Source organism: Nicotiana tabacum, chromosome 16 (assembly GCF_000715075.1).
Source record: "Nicotiana tabacum cultivar K326 chromosome 16, ASM71507v2, whole genome shotgun sequence".
NCBI classification, from domain to species: Eukaryota; Viridiplantae; Streptophyta; class Magnoliopsida; order Solanales; family Solanaceae; genus Nicotiana; species Nicotiana tabacum.
In genome coordinates, this window is record NC_134095.1 from 22,436,741 (window position 1) to 22,452,520 (window position 15,780).

Below are 15,780 nucleotides of genomic sequence, written 5' to 3' on the forward strand. Positions count from 1 at the left end.
GGCGCCTCACGGCTCCGTCATAGTGTAACCAAAAAATAAAAATCCCCAAGTAAGAAGAACTGGGGAAGAAGTTGTGAAAAGAAAGTTTGATTCCAAGAATTGTACTGTTTCACCCCTCCAAATTATTTTAAACTTTTGATACCCCTTTTCCTTTTAACCATACACAAAAAATCATATTGATGTCCAAAAAAGACCTCCCGATCAGTATCCGAGAAGTGCCAAGTTCATGCACGTGGAAGTCGGGAACAACACTCTGATCCCCAGCAGAGAAGAGGATCATAAACCAGAAATGAATTGATAGCCGAAAGAATCCCCAACAAAGAGCGTCATATCGACAACGCTCCAATCCCCAGCTGAAAAATAAAATAAAATGAGAGAGTCTTATCGGTGAAAACCTTCACAGGCACCATGAGGCGACGGGAGTGGAGAGAAATGAGAGAGTCTTATTAGTGAAAACCCCTCGAAGGGCACTATGAGGCGACAAGGCGAGATTGGCGGAAAAGGTCCACATTTGGCAAAAGTTGAGTATTTATTTATCCCCAGCGAGATGAGGCCATCCGAAAGATTGATTGATACAAATAGACTGGGTTGATCAATTCGAAATGCACGACATGATCGTTGGGATTGGCTATATCATTCAGATAAGTTCTTTTCTTTTCTTTTTCCCCAGCGTTTGTTCAGAAAGACTTTTTTTTTCTATCTTTAAAATTATCACTCTTTCATTTCTTGGTTTAAAAGATTTTATTTCCCCAACAGTTTATTATTGAAAAGGATTTTCAAAGCTTTCTACCAGTTGCCAAAATGGTGCAAGGCAAAATACGAAAAGGACAAGCTAAAGATAAGGCGACAAAGCGAAAAGAGGTTTGTCGCAAGACCAAATGATGAATGGGTCTAGATCCTAAGAGGCCCAAATTTCCAAGGGAAGTTATGGATCAAATTTCAAGAGGATCCCCAGCAGATTTGCGAGATACAGGAACAACTCCAACAAATTCTCGACCAGGTTTCACAGTAGTCGGACAACACAGAGCGGGGAAGGAAGAGAAAAGAAAAAACCATCCCCAGCAGGAATATCATCCCCAACAAGTTTTGTAGCAAAGCAGGGAAAAGAAAAAGGGAAAAACCATCTCGAGCAGAAGTGGCACGATCACTCACCACGTTTTAAACTAAAAAAAATTTCTTTGATTTAAAGCAGGGAAAGGAAATATTATTGACCACAGGAAGACAGGGTCACAAAGAGGATTATTAAACTGGGGCAGAAAGTTTTCTCTCATTACGAATATTTTCTTAAAAAATCAGATAGCCATTTGGGAAAAAGAGAAAATAACACAAGTTTTGAAGAAAATAAAATCCCCAGTAGTATACAAGAAGGGAGATGCAAGTTTTAAAAGAAAAGCAATCTTGGAAGAAGCAAGATAATTCCCCAGCAGTGTTATTCCCGGCAGGTTTCAGGGAAGCGAAAGCACCAGCTTTAAAGGAAATAGTCTTTGAAGAAGGAAAATGACATATTGGTGAAATAAAATATCGATGTTATCCCCAACAATTTTCAGAGGAATAAAACACCAGTTTTGAAGGAAGAAGTTGTTGAAGTCAGGAGCCCTCCTGAAGAATGGGGGCTGAATTATTTTGAGAAAGTTGTTGAAGTCAGGAGCCCGCCTGGAGAATGGAGGCTGATTTATTTTTCGAAGTTGAAGAAGTCAGGATCCCGCCTGGAGAATGGAGGTGTTAAAATTTAAGAAGTTATTAAAGTCAGGAGCCCGCTTGTAGAACGGAGGTCGTTATATTTTTAAGTTGTTAAAGTCAGGAGCCCGCCCGAAGAATGGAGGCTGAATTATTTTGAGAAAGTTGTTGAAGTCAGGAGCCCGCCTGGAGAATGGAGGCTGAATTATTTTGAAAGTTGGAGAAGTCAGGAGCCCGCCTGGAGAATGGAGGCTGAATTATTTTGAAAATTGTTAAAGTCAGGAGCCCGCCTGGAGAATGGAGGCTGATTTATTTTTCGAAGTTGAAGAAGTCAGGAGCCTGCCTGGAGAATGGAGGCTGATTTATTTTTCAAAGCTGAAGAAGTCAGGAGCCCGCTTGGAGAATAGAGGCTGAATTATTTTGAAAATTGTTAAAGTCAGGAGCCCGCCTGGAGAATGGAGGCTGAGTTATTTTGAGAAAGTTGTTGAAGTCAAGAGCCCGCCTGGAGAATGGAGGCTGAATTATTTTGAAGTCAGGAGCCCGCCTGGAGAATGGAGGCTGAATTATTTTGAGAAAGTTGTTGAAGTCAGGAGCCCGCTTGGAGAATGGAGGCTGAATTATTTTGAAAGTTGGAGAAGTCAGGAGCCCGCCTGGAGAATGGAGGCTGAATTATTTTGAAAATTGTTAAAGTCAGGAGCCCGTCTGGAGAATGGAGGCTGATTTATTTTTCGAAGTTGAAGAAGTTAGGAGCCCGCCTGGAGAATGGAGGCTAAATTATTTTAAGTTGTTGTTGAAGTCAGGATCCCGCCTGGAGAATGGAGGTGTTAAAATTTAAGAAGTTATTGAAGTCAGGAGCCCGCCTGTAGAACGGAGGTCGTTATATTTTTAAGTTGAAGGAAGTAAGGAACCCGCCTGGAGAATGGAGGTGTTAAAATTTTGAGGAAGTTGTTGAAGTCAGGAGCCCGCCTGCAGAACAGAGGAGTACATTTCAAGATCAAACAGAAGTCAGTAATGAGGGGGAGTACAACAAAGATCCCCAGCATAACAAGCTTTAATGTAGGAAGCAGTGTCCCCAGTAGACAGAACGGAATAATAAAACTTATGTTCAAAAAAAGAGGGCAAAAGGCCAGTTCATCCCCAGCAGTTTTCGAAAGAAAGGCACCAGAGGAAACACAAGGCGACAAGAAAGCGAGGCAACCAGAGCAAGGGGAAGACAAATAAGATTTTGTAATTCTTAGCTTAGTCTAGCTTCTTATTTTCTTTTGGCACGGGGTAATAAGGAGGTCAGCAAACAGTAAAAGTGGTATGCAACAGCAACAACATTGCAGTCCCATGGTAGTCCCAGCTACCAAAACTTCCCGAACTACATTGACCTGATTCCTGTTTAGCCCAGGATATGTAGGAAACCTCTGAAGCAAAGGTTCGGTCAAATCTTTCAAAAAATGCTTCACACGGAGTACTCGAACGGGCAAAAATCGCTCGTATCCGCTCACTTTATCTTTGCACGAAAACCCTTCGTGTTTTCGGACAAAGAGGGGCAGCTGTGAGCACGTGATTTTTGCCCTATATGAGAATCACTCCCAAAAATTCAAAATAAAACAATTTTCCTTTGTGTGCAATTTTTGTATTTTTGTGGTATTTTTGTATAATTATTTGTATTTTTGTCTGTGCATGTTTATTTGTTTAAATTAATAAAAATATAAAATATGTCGTGTTTGCATTTTATATTTAATCAAATTTGTTTTACAAAATGGAAAAAATCATAAAAAATAATGTACGTTGCAGTTTTAACATTTAACGTCTAAATTGTGTGATTATATCGTTAATTGCTATTTAAATGTGCAATAATTATTTTTAGAGTTAATTAGTATTTTTTTATAAGATAATTTAGTTTATAATTTAATTTAGAATTTTACTTTTATTAATTAGGAAGTAAAAGAAAAAAAAATAAAGAAAATCGGAATTAGGCCTCTTCTTCAATTTTGAACCACATGCCCAAATATACCCAACCTTTCCCTACGACCTGGTCTATTTCAAACCGGGTCGACCCAGTCCATAACACCAAAGACCCAATACCCCTATTTCCCTATCTTTTATTTCAAAAACAAAACCCTAAAAAAAATTTCACTGTTGAAAAATCCTATCCGCCCCCTCTCTTACATTCTTCTTCTTCAAACTTCCAAGTCCCCTCCCATGGCTGCCCTTCCCCCTCGCCCAACGACCACCCTCTCCAGCCCTTCCCTCTCACCCCGTCACACTCACACACACACGTCCACATACACACACACACACAACACACACACATCAAACATACGAAGCATGGACGACCCCCCTCGAAGCTTCGCCATGGACGACCACCCTCGAAGCTTCGCCATGAACGACCACCCTCGAGCTCAAGCTCGTCCATGGACTGCCCTTCTTCTTCTGAACACCATCTCACTCGCCCAACCACAGCAGTCCGTCGACCACCCTGCCAAGCTCCGCCATTGACGAGCTCGTCAAGCTCCCTGCTGCGCGTCTCCTTCTTCTTCTCCGACACTGTTGCTGCTGCGTTCTTCATCCTTCACTGCTGTGTCGCTGCTGCTCCATCGTGCTGCTACTGCCAGCTTCACGTCGCCATGGACGTTGTTGCTTCTTCTTCTTCGAAACCCAGCTCCACCTTGTCGCTACTGCTGCCTCGACGAGCTGCTGCTGCGTCTTCTTGATCCTTCACTGCTGCTGCTGTCCGCTGCTTCCTTCTTCAAGTTCTTCGATGGTCCGTTCGGGGTCGTCTTCAGCGTCGAATTGTTTTGGTGCCATAATCGCTTCCGGACGGATTTGTTTTCATTCAAGTTCTTCGTCGTTCCGATCCGGTTAGTTGGTTTGAGTTTCATTTTGTCCGTAATTTGTTTGATATTTTTCGGATCTGAAAGCATTAAATGTTTGATTCTTGTTCTTGATTTTTACTCAGTTGTTTCATTTTTCTTATTTATATTTAGATAGAAATTGTTAGTTTAATTATAATGTTTTTAGATTTAAGTTGAAGTTCAATTAATTATTTCTTCAGTTTGTTTAATTAATTTAAAAGGATTTAATTTTAATATAGAAGAGGTTAGTTTAAATCGTTTGAATCTTCTTCAGTTTGTTTAATTATTTAAAAGGATTTAATTTTAATATAGAAGAGGTTAGTTTAAATCGTTTGAATCTGACCTGTTTGTTGTTTAATTAAGAGATGATAATTCATTTTTTGTTTGAAGTTCATGTTAATTCAGTGATTTAATGTGAGTTTATGTTTTAGTTTTTAAATTTTTGATTTTAGTTTGAATCATGTATCTTTGCTGTAATTTTGTTGGATTTAATTTGAAGATCAATTGATTGTTTGAGTTTAGTGATTTGAATCTGTTTATTTTTGTTTAAGTTTAATTTGAATTTGAGCTCATGATTTGAATATACTTGTTTTCTAATATTGGTGAATCTGAAAATAGATTTGTTGTTTAAAAAGATTGTTCAATCAAAATAATTCCAGTTGTTTCTTGTTGTTCATCATATAGTTTGAGTTTGTTCATAAAATCTGATTAGGAATTGGTTATAGCTGCTATATTTTGGTTAGAATTGATTAGTTGAACTTGTTATAGGTGACAGGGTAGATTGGTAAATTACAATGTTTTCAGGGTCAAAATGGTAATTTTAGTAAGGTCAGAGGGGTATTTTTGGAATTAAAATTCTGAACAATTATTTATTTTGAGTGCTCTGTCAATTAGGATTAAAATAATATTAAAATAATCAATAATGGGGACAAGATATAATGGTGGGGAATAATGAAATTGTTTAATATAAGCATGGGGGACAAAATATAATGGGGTATTTGTTTAATGTAGTGGGGGACAAAACATTAAGTAGTGGGATTAAAAGGGGGGTTGAGTGGGAAGATAGTGAGTTTTATGTTTAAAAAATGCTGAAAGATGGGGATAAATAGAGGGACTTGATCAGATTTTAAAGAAAAAGGGACAGAAAAAAGAGGGCTGAAGATTAAAGAGAGAGAAAGAAAAATTCCGAAAATATTAAGACTTTCAAAAAAGAAAAAAAAATACAAAATAAAAAAAGCTGGAAATTAAAAGAGAGAGTATTATACACCTGATAAATATTCTGATATACGGGTTCAGAAATTAAGGGTTAAATATTAATTAGTCTTTCAAATCTGAAAAGATTCCCTTGGCTTCTCTCCGTTGTTTGTTGTCGGTGTTTCTGGATTTTTATCTTGATTTTCAAATCTGTCACTGGGATTTTCTGTTGACTGGATTGCTGGTTATTATTGTTGTTGCTGTGTTACGTACTACGTTGCTGATTTTCTTCTTCTTATATTGGCAATACCAGGTACACAACTGTAATTTTGGCATTTTGTAAGGTGAAATGAAGAATGGAATGTTAAATTTCTAATTTAGTTTTTTTTTTTATTTTTTTATTAATTGTATTTAGGTTATTTCATATATTATTATTCTGTGAATCGCCGTCGATTTGCATAACTAGACATATTGTAGCGATGTATTAAGTAATGCTTTGCTTTAACCTAATTATTAGGTAGTATATATTTAAGCATGTTCATTACTGATTAAACTGTCTAATAATTAAAATGAGAAGAAAATAACGTAAAAATGGCTTTATTAAATCAGTTTGGCGAAACTAATTAAGTTCACTATTCATAAGGGTTTTAGTATCGCCAACATTAAGTTAATCGAAATCATGTAGCTAAATTTAGTTAAAACATGAATTCAAATTAATTTTGCGAATCAAGTATTAGGACATGATTTGAATTAAAACAAGGTTAGTTAAGGTTAAATTAATTAAATTTTAGAAATACGGATTAGTAATCAAGATTGTTTCTAATTTTCAGTATTTGTAAATAATTAATTTCAATAGCTCAAGTCATCTAACAATATGATTTTAATCCGGTTATGGGATAATTAGTTTCTTTTAAAAAAAATATTTATTTGACAATTCCATATTGTATTTATAATTATAATTTTAGTAATATTACTTTCCGTTAATATTTGTTTTAAACTAGTATTTAATATGTTATTTTTAAGTATGTAGAGATTGATTTTATATTTATAGACAAACTTAATAATAATAAAAAATGTAGTCATTTTAAGATATTCATAAAATAAGGGAGGATTTCGCTAAAAATAAATAAATATAAGCAATACAAAAATTTGCAGGGTCCTTTATTTATTTATTTTTTAAAAATACTTAGATCCCGGGATGGGCGGTTTAGTAAATTTCACGGTCCTACCTAAAAGTATAACAACGCGTAGTCTTTAGGCGCGTATTTAATAAGGGTATTTTCTTAAATATGGGTGTGCATTTATGTAACCCAAATCCCAATCTTGGCGGAGTCAAAATGCGTCAACAAATCACGTGTACACTGGTTGTGACGTGATTCGAGATGCGTTTTCACGACGTTGCAATTCTTGTATAAAATAATAATAATAACAATAATGATAAAAGCGGGTCAAAGTTAAATTTGCATATAAGTTCTTAATTGTTACAAAAAATCAGATAAATAAGCCAAATATAATAGTTGAGCGACCGTGCTAGAACCACGGAATCTGGGAATGCCTAACACCTTCTCTCGGGTTAACAGAATTCCTTATCCGGATTTCTGATTCGCGGACTGTTAAACAGAGTCATTCTTTCCTCAATTCGGGATTCAACCGGTGACTCGGGACACCATAAATCTCCCCAGTGGCGACTCTGAAATAAACAAAAAAATCCCGTTTCGATTGTCCTTTAATTGGAAAAAACTCCTTCACCCCTTGCGGGGGCGGAAAAAGGAGGTGTGACAGAGTGGTACACCCACCAAGATCACGGAAGATGGTACATATGGGATGATTTGGCACAAGCATTCGCTTGTCACTTTCAGTATAATCTTGAGATCATTCCACACCGACTATCTTTGACTAAACTAGAGAAGAAGCACAGTGAAAGCTTTAGAGAATATGGTTTCCGGTGGAGGGAGCAAGCAGCAAGGGTAGATCCCCCAATGAAAGAGAGCGAGATGGTTGATTACTTTTTGCAGGCTTTATAACCAACTTACTTTGGTCATTTGGTGTCCGCAATTGGCAAGTCTTTTAATGAGGTTGTAAAAATGGGAGGCATGGTCGAGGAGGGGCTTAAGTCCAACAAAATCATGAGTTATTTAGCGATCAAGGCAACCACTCAGGCCATTCAAAGTGGCACTGGGGGTGTACTTGGGAAAAAGATGAAAGAAGATGTCACGACTGTTGAGTCCGGAGCCTGGTTCGGATTTAGAGGCCCGTCACCCTACTATAGCCAACCACGACCCTACCACCAAAATTACCCCCACACTCCATATAGCCCTCCACAACATTACTACCCACTGCCAGATCCCCATTTTTCCGTCCATCATGCACAAACCTATACCCAAACTCCGGCACATGCACAATGGCGTGCGCCGGCTCCACAAAATCCATACCCAACTCCACAAAACACGTGTCCACCCCCAAGAGCCTACAGAAATCCTCTCGGGATGGGTTTCCGACCAAACCAAGCTTTCAAGAATGAGAGGTTACAGAAACAAAAGACTTTCACTCCACTGGGGGAATCATATACCAGTCTTTTCCACAGGTTGAGGCAGTTGGGCGTGTTGAATCCAATTGAGCCTAAAATGCCAAATCCTCCTCCTAGAAATCTTGACCACTCGGTGAGTTGTGAGTATTGTTCAGGGGCCCCTGGGCATGATATAGAGAAGCGTTGGAAACTAAAAACAGTTGTGCAAGAGATTATTGATACTCATCGGATCGAGGTTCAGGCCCTAGAAGCACCGAATATCAATCATAATCCACTGCCAGCTCACCATGAGACACATATGATTGAGTTGATGCACAAATAGGGGGAGCCCAGGAAGCCCTCATAGACGGTAATGATGATCCATTCCAGCGAAACCAGCTCGAAGGAAAAGGTAACCAGTGGGAAATCAGTGGTCCAGTTGAAAGGGCTAGACGATAAGCCCGCTGTGGTAGTCGAGAGAGGGTCGTCAAGCATTGTTGCAGTGAAACCAGAGAAAGCTAAAGTGGTAGTGCTGGGGGTCGCAAGTAAACCTATTGTGGTCGTGAAGGGTGCTCGCACAGAGCATGTTATTATAAAACCAGTAATTCAGCTTCCAGTGATCAACAACAAGGCTGTTCCTTGGAATTATGAATGGGTGACGGTGATTTACAAAGGGGAAGAAGTCAAAGAAGAAGTTTGCGAAGAGCAAGGTTTGACTCGCTCAGGAAGGTGTTTTACTCTCGAGGAGTTAAGAAGAGCTAAAGATGATCCAACGCCGGTGAAGAAAGCTGTAACTAAAGAAGAGGCAGAGGAATTTTTGAGGAAAATGAAAGTGCATGACTATTCTGTTGTAGAGAAGTTGAGGAAAATACCCGCTCAGATCTCATTACTCTCGTTGCTAATCCATTCAGATGAGCACCGTCAGTCGCTGATGAAAATCTTGAATGAGGCCCATGTCCTCGACAAAATCTCGGTAAACCATCTGGAAAAGATAGCCAACAAGATTTTTGAAGTAAACAAAGTCACTTTTTCCGATGATGAATTACCCGTAGAGGAAACTGAGCATAACAAAGCCCTTTACCTTACAGTGAAATGCGAGGATTCCGTGGTTACTCGGGTATTGGTTAACAATGGTTCAAGTGCGAACATCTGTCCTCTCTCCACTCTAAGCAAGCTGAAAGTAGAAGATGAGAAGATCCATAAGAACAGTATCTGTGTGCGGGGATTTGATGGCAGAGGCAAAGACTCGGTCGGGGACATAATGTTGGAGCTAACTATAGGTCCAGTAGAATTCACAATGGAATTCCAAGTGCTGGATATAGCTGTTTCCTACAATTTGCTATTAGGGCGACCATGGATTCACGCCGCTAAAGCAGTACCATCAACACTCCATCAGATGGTCAAGTTTGAATGGGACAGACAGGAAATAGTTGTGCACGGCGAAGATAATTTGTGCGCTCACATCAACACCATTGTGCCATTCATGGAAGTGGAAGATGACAAGGGACCATGGTTCTACCAAGTTTCTGACACAATGTCAGTCGAGAAAGTTCCAGAAGGGAAGTGTATCCCAAATCCGAAGGTAAACGCCACATCAGTCATGGTAGCGTATGAAATGTTGAAGAATGGTTTTGTACCAGGAAAGGGTTTGGGGTCAGATCTGCAAGGCACATACAACCCGTGTCTCTTCCTAAAAACTTGGGAACATTTGGTCTGGGATTCAAGCCCACAGCCGTGGACATAAAAAGAGCCAGGAAAATTGAAACAGAGGGCATGGGTCCTTCCAAAGCCGGTCCCACGTCTTTCCAAATCATTTGTCAAGTCCGGTACGAAGAGTCACCCAGTGACAGCAATTCCCAGTTCTGTGATTAATCCTGACAAGGAGTTAATTGAAAGATTTGAGAAATTGTTCGACAGTGTGAACATGATGGAAATCGAAGAGGGTTCTAGCAACGCGAAAGTGCAATTTGTCGGGCCAAAAACAAAGCTTAATAATTGGAAGGCTACTCCTCTCCCTACTCGGAAGGAGTCTTGGCAGTTTGCTTTGATTTTTCTTTAAGTTTGTATGGATTATTCCAGGGTTGTAATCCAGATTTCATTTTTTCAGTCTATTTGAGTGTGCAAACCTTGTTATCTTTTATCATTCAATGAAATACAATTTCCCTTTCTTCATCATTCCTGATGGTTTTCCTTTTTGTTTTCTTTTCTATACAGTTCTTTTTACGCTGGTTCTAATGACATGGCATGCATAAGGAATCCTTAGCCCAGTCTTAAAAATCAATCTGATTCCGAAATATTAGTTCAAGAAGTAGATTGTGATTACGAATCAGAATACGATGATGAGGATGAAGCCTTCGAAGAGATTAGTAAGGAATTAATTCACTTCGAAGAAAAATCCAAACCCAACCTGAATGACACAGAAGCCGTCAATTTAGGGGACACAGACAATGACCGAGAGACTAAAATAAGTGTCCACCTCGAGCCAAAAATCCGAGGGGAGTTAATCAAAGCACTCATCGAGTACAAAGATATTTTTGCGTGGTCATATGATGACATGTCGGGTTTAAGCACTGATTTAGTGGTCCACAGATTGCCCACTGATCCAGCATTCCCTCCCGTCAAGCAAAAGTTGAGGAAATTCAAAACTGATATGAGTGTGAAGATTAAAGAAGGAGTTACCAAGCAGTTAGATGCAAAGGTTATTCGGGTCACTCGATATCCTGTTTGGTTGGGTAATGTCGTGCTTGTACCGAAGAAGGACGGCAAGATCAGAGTATGTGTTGATTACTGCAATCTCAACAAAGCAAGTCCAAAGGATAACTTCCCACTACCCAATATCTATATTTTGATCGATAATTGTGCCAAGCGTGAGATTGGATCTTTTGTGGATTGCTATGCCGGGTATCATCAGATTCTGATGGATGAAGAAGATGTAGAAAAGACGGCATTCATCACGCCATGGGGAACTTATTGCTACCGGGTAATGCCATTTGGTTTGAAGAATGCTGGGGAAACTTATATGAGGGAAATGACTACTGTGTTTCATGATATGGTACACAAGGAGATTGAGGTATACGTAGATGATGTGATCATAAAATCAAAGCATCAGGCCGACCACGTCGGGGATTTGAGGAAATTCTTCCAGAGGCTTCACAGGTACAACCTCAAGCTTAACCCCGCCAAGTGTGCATTTGGTGTTCTATCCGGAAAACTATTAGGATTCATAGTCAGCCGGCGAGGCATCGAGTTGGACCCATCAAAGATCAAAGCCATACAAGAATTGCCGCCTCCGAAGAACAAGACTGAAGTGATGAGTTTGTTAGGAAGGTTAAACTACATCAGCAGGTTTATTGCTCAGCTCACAACAACTTGTGAGCCTATTTTCAAGTTGTTAAAGAAGGACACTGCGATCAAGTGTACTGATGAGTGTCAAGAAGCATTTGACAAGATAAAGGGGTACTTGTCTAACCCGCCTGTGCTGGTACCACTTGAACCAGGGAGACCTTTGATTCTTTACTAAACTATTCTGGAAAATTCATTTGGTTGTGTACTAGGGCAGCATGACGTCACCGGCAAAAAAGAACATGTCATCTACTATCTAATATAATAAAGTTTTATTCTAAGCATGGATGTCACAAATAATATCAATTTATAGCAAGAAGTGATAAGTCATGCCTAGATAGTATCACACTTAGCCATTTACATTTTAGAGCATTTAACAAAGTAAGTCATGAATAACATTTCACATAAATATCATGCATACGTTATGCCGAAGTCGTACGGCCCGGTCCAGCAGAAAAGAAATTGTGCACTGTCAGAGGGTCGAATGGCGCGAACTATAGATGCATCTATTTCTACCGAGGCGATCGGCCCGATCCACAAATATCAACTATCATCAAGAAGGTGTATAAAGGCATATTTATATTGAAATAATTAATACAAGTGTTAAAACAAGTGCATACATTCACATATGTTCATTTTCAAGTCTCTAGCATATCTTAAGTGGTTTCATTAGCATGAAAGGATATAACATTCACAAATATGGCATGATACGGGTCCTGAACTACCCGAACAATTAATATAATAGTAGCTACGTACGGACTCTCGTCACCTAGTGCGTATGTAGCCCCCGCATTTAGTGGCAATTTATTCAATTATTATACCTATGGGGACAATTTCCTCTTACAAGGTTAGAAAGGAGACTTACCTCGCTCCAAAGCGTACTTCCAATACCAAGAATGTGCTTAAACCCTCAATTGGAGCCGAACGATCCAAAACTAATTAAACGAGGTAGGAACTAGTCAATACAAGCTCACAAGTTTACATTCTAACTATTAAAGTAATTTCCCAATACTAAACACAAGTTTTCTAAAATCCGAGCCCACCCACGTGCCCGGATTCCGAAATTTTTCGAAGAAAGTTGTTCTTTATAACCTAAGAATCAATAATATATGATTTGTACTTCATTTCATAACAAATTTCGTGGTTAAATCTAACTTTTATCAAAACCCTAGGTTTTGATCTAACCCCATAATTTTTCTTTAGTGTTTGTGTGTTAATCTACCCAAGACTCAAGTACTAAACTAGAAATAAGTGGGATGAACTTACCTCAAGATGCTAGGTGGAATATCTCTCTTTGGAAGCTCCCAAATCGCCCAAACAATGGTGCAATTATGTCAAAAATGACACATTCCCGTATTAAATGAAGGCACTGCCTTCAGCGATTTCCGCACCTGTGGTTAGGGGACCGTATCTGTGGTCTCGCTTCTGCGAGAGGGGGTCTGCATTTGCGGAATTGGGCTGGGGGCTGGGACCGCTTTTACGGTATTGGAGCTGCTCATGCGCAGCCGCTTCTGCGGAGAAGGAGCTGCATCTATTGTTCCTGGGCTCCTCCCCTTGGCCGTTTCTGCGATGAATTGACCGCACCTATGGTCTCGCACCTGCGACTGACCAACCGCAGGTGCAGTTATGACAGATAGCTGGAGCTTCAACTCCTTGCCAATTTTTCCAACTTCACTCGAGCCTCGTCTGATTGATGCTTGGGGCCCACGAGCCCCTTTCGAACATACCGGCAAGTTTGAAATCATAAAATGGACTCGCTTGAACCCTCGGAACGCCCCTAAAACCAATTGAATCAAACTTATGAACTTCAAGTTCTTCAATTTATTTCTAACGCACCGAGGCGTGCTTATACTACTCGGATTGACACCAAATTTTGCGTGCAAGTCTTAAATGTTATATTGGATCTGTAGCAGGCTCTGGAACTAACATATGGGCCCGATACCAACATGATCAAGCATTATTCAATTTCATCAAATCCTTAGAATTTCAGTTTAACAATTTCTAACAAAAATTCATTACTCGGGTTAGGGACTTCAGAATTCGATTTCGGGCATACGCCCAGGTCCCATATTTTCCTACGGACTCTCCGGGACCGTCAACACATAAGTCCGGGTCCATTTACTAAAAATGTTGACCAAAGTCAAACTTAGCCTTTTAATAATGTCTTAGGGAATCAAGTGTGCCTATTTCAACCCAAACTCTTTCAAATCTCGAACCAACCATCCCCGCAGGTTGTAAATTAGTTAAAGCAAAAGCGGGAAGTCTTATTTAGGGGACGAGATTCTAAAAAGTAAAATGACCAGTCGGATCGTTACACTTTAGGACCCCAACTTTAGGGGGCCCCACGTTTTACCTTATAACTTTTTTTAAAATTAAGTATTTTTACTCTTATTACATATCTTGGTAAAAACTGAAAAGGAAAAATATCTATGTTCCTTAAAATTGGGCCCCTTGCATGTAAATGCAAAATTTATGAAAGGAATCAAGTGATTATGTCTTTTCCTCATTAAATATTAGGTAAATCTTTCTACCTTCTTTCATGGTTTCCACAATATTTATTTTTTATAAATATTTTTTAGTTCTCACCAAACGTTACTACAATTATATTTTTCTTTTTGTGCCTCCACGGGATCCTATTATTCTGCATTTTTCGTCTATCAAGCTAAAATCTATGAGAATTATATTATGAAAGCAACAAATATTTATTTTCACATCAAGTTAATGAATCAAGTTCTTCTATTCCAACTTTTTAGTATTAGTTTTCATCTAACATTTGTTTTTCTTGATATTTCAATACTTGCATATATTATCCTTTTAATATTTATCAATATTTAAATATGTCAAATAGAAAGTATGAATCTAGTTATTCAAAACTTAAGGAAAAAGTTGAATCATTGATACAATCCCAAAAAAGAAGAGATGGTAGTACTTTAGTCGATACACTCAATCAGATAAAAATACTTGATTTTTTTTTTTTCAAATACTTAAATTGCATATAGAATAATAATACTAGTTCCTGTAACAATTGCCTCCGGCCGCCCTTGACCACAAACTAGAAATTTAAAAGAAGTTTTTTAAAACTAAAATTGATAAAATCTTACTTAAAATCAACCATGGCGTAAGAAAGATTGAATGTATTAGCTATATTACCACTTGAAAAAGAATTATTAGAAGAAATTTATAATAAAATAATTATTCATAATTTTGCATCTAAAAAAGCTAAAAAATTAGATTTTAAGTAAATTATAGTATAAAAGAAAGTTCTTTTTTTTTTTTTTGAAAAAAGGTTATAAGCATCTTCTGCTAGTTTGGCTTTAGGCATCCAATAGTGTTGAGTCGCCCCTGGCTGCATCTCTTATTCTTATTAAACATTAGTATATAATTTGAATTTACTCTTAAACTCTAATTCTGGCAATAATAAGCAAAAGACTTGTGTTGAAGTTGAAACATGTGAAAAAAGAGCAAAACATAAGAGATTTTATTATTTCTTCTTTCAAGGATGGGACATATGCAGTGTAGGCCAGGTTGTGACTAATTATTTAAGGCCAAGGAGATCGATGGCTATTACCACTATGATGAATGCATCTGTACACATTTGGATTTCATAATTGCATTCGAAACATGCCAAAGCCTAGCTCTACTCTAATTTGGTTCTTCATGTTGTCCATTCTTACGATTATTTTCATGTCTCCATTATTTTATTCTATGAGCTTGTAAGAGGAATGTGACATATTTATTAATTATATTTCTACTTTCTCTAAAATTGCTCTTTATGCACGTAAAAAGAGTAACAAATATTTTTTTTATCTATGGCCTACTGGGGGCCTTCTTAATCCTTTTATCACTTAATTTGCAAAAGAAAATATTATCTAGTTGTTAATAAGGTGAATATCTCTCAAATCTTGTATATTGTCGAGATCGGGCTCGTCTATTGCATGATAGATCGGGATTGAAATGTACTAGACTAAAGATCAACCCCGGGTCCCATCGAACCGAGATACGAGGTCAGAATGCTCGTTCTTGAGAACATCGAGTCCATGAAACCGGAATCAACCTTGACCCTGAATGAGCTCGAGGAAACATTTCCGAACCAAATAATGGAAGGCAAAATATTAGTAACCAGTCGAGTATCACGACGGAAATCTCGGCACGTATCAATGAGAAATCGGCTAATTAGAAAATCATGGGAATTTTTTACCTTTTATAGAATTGTAC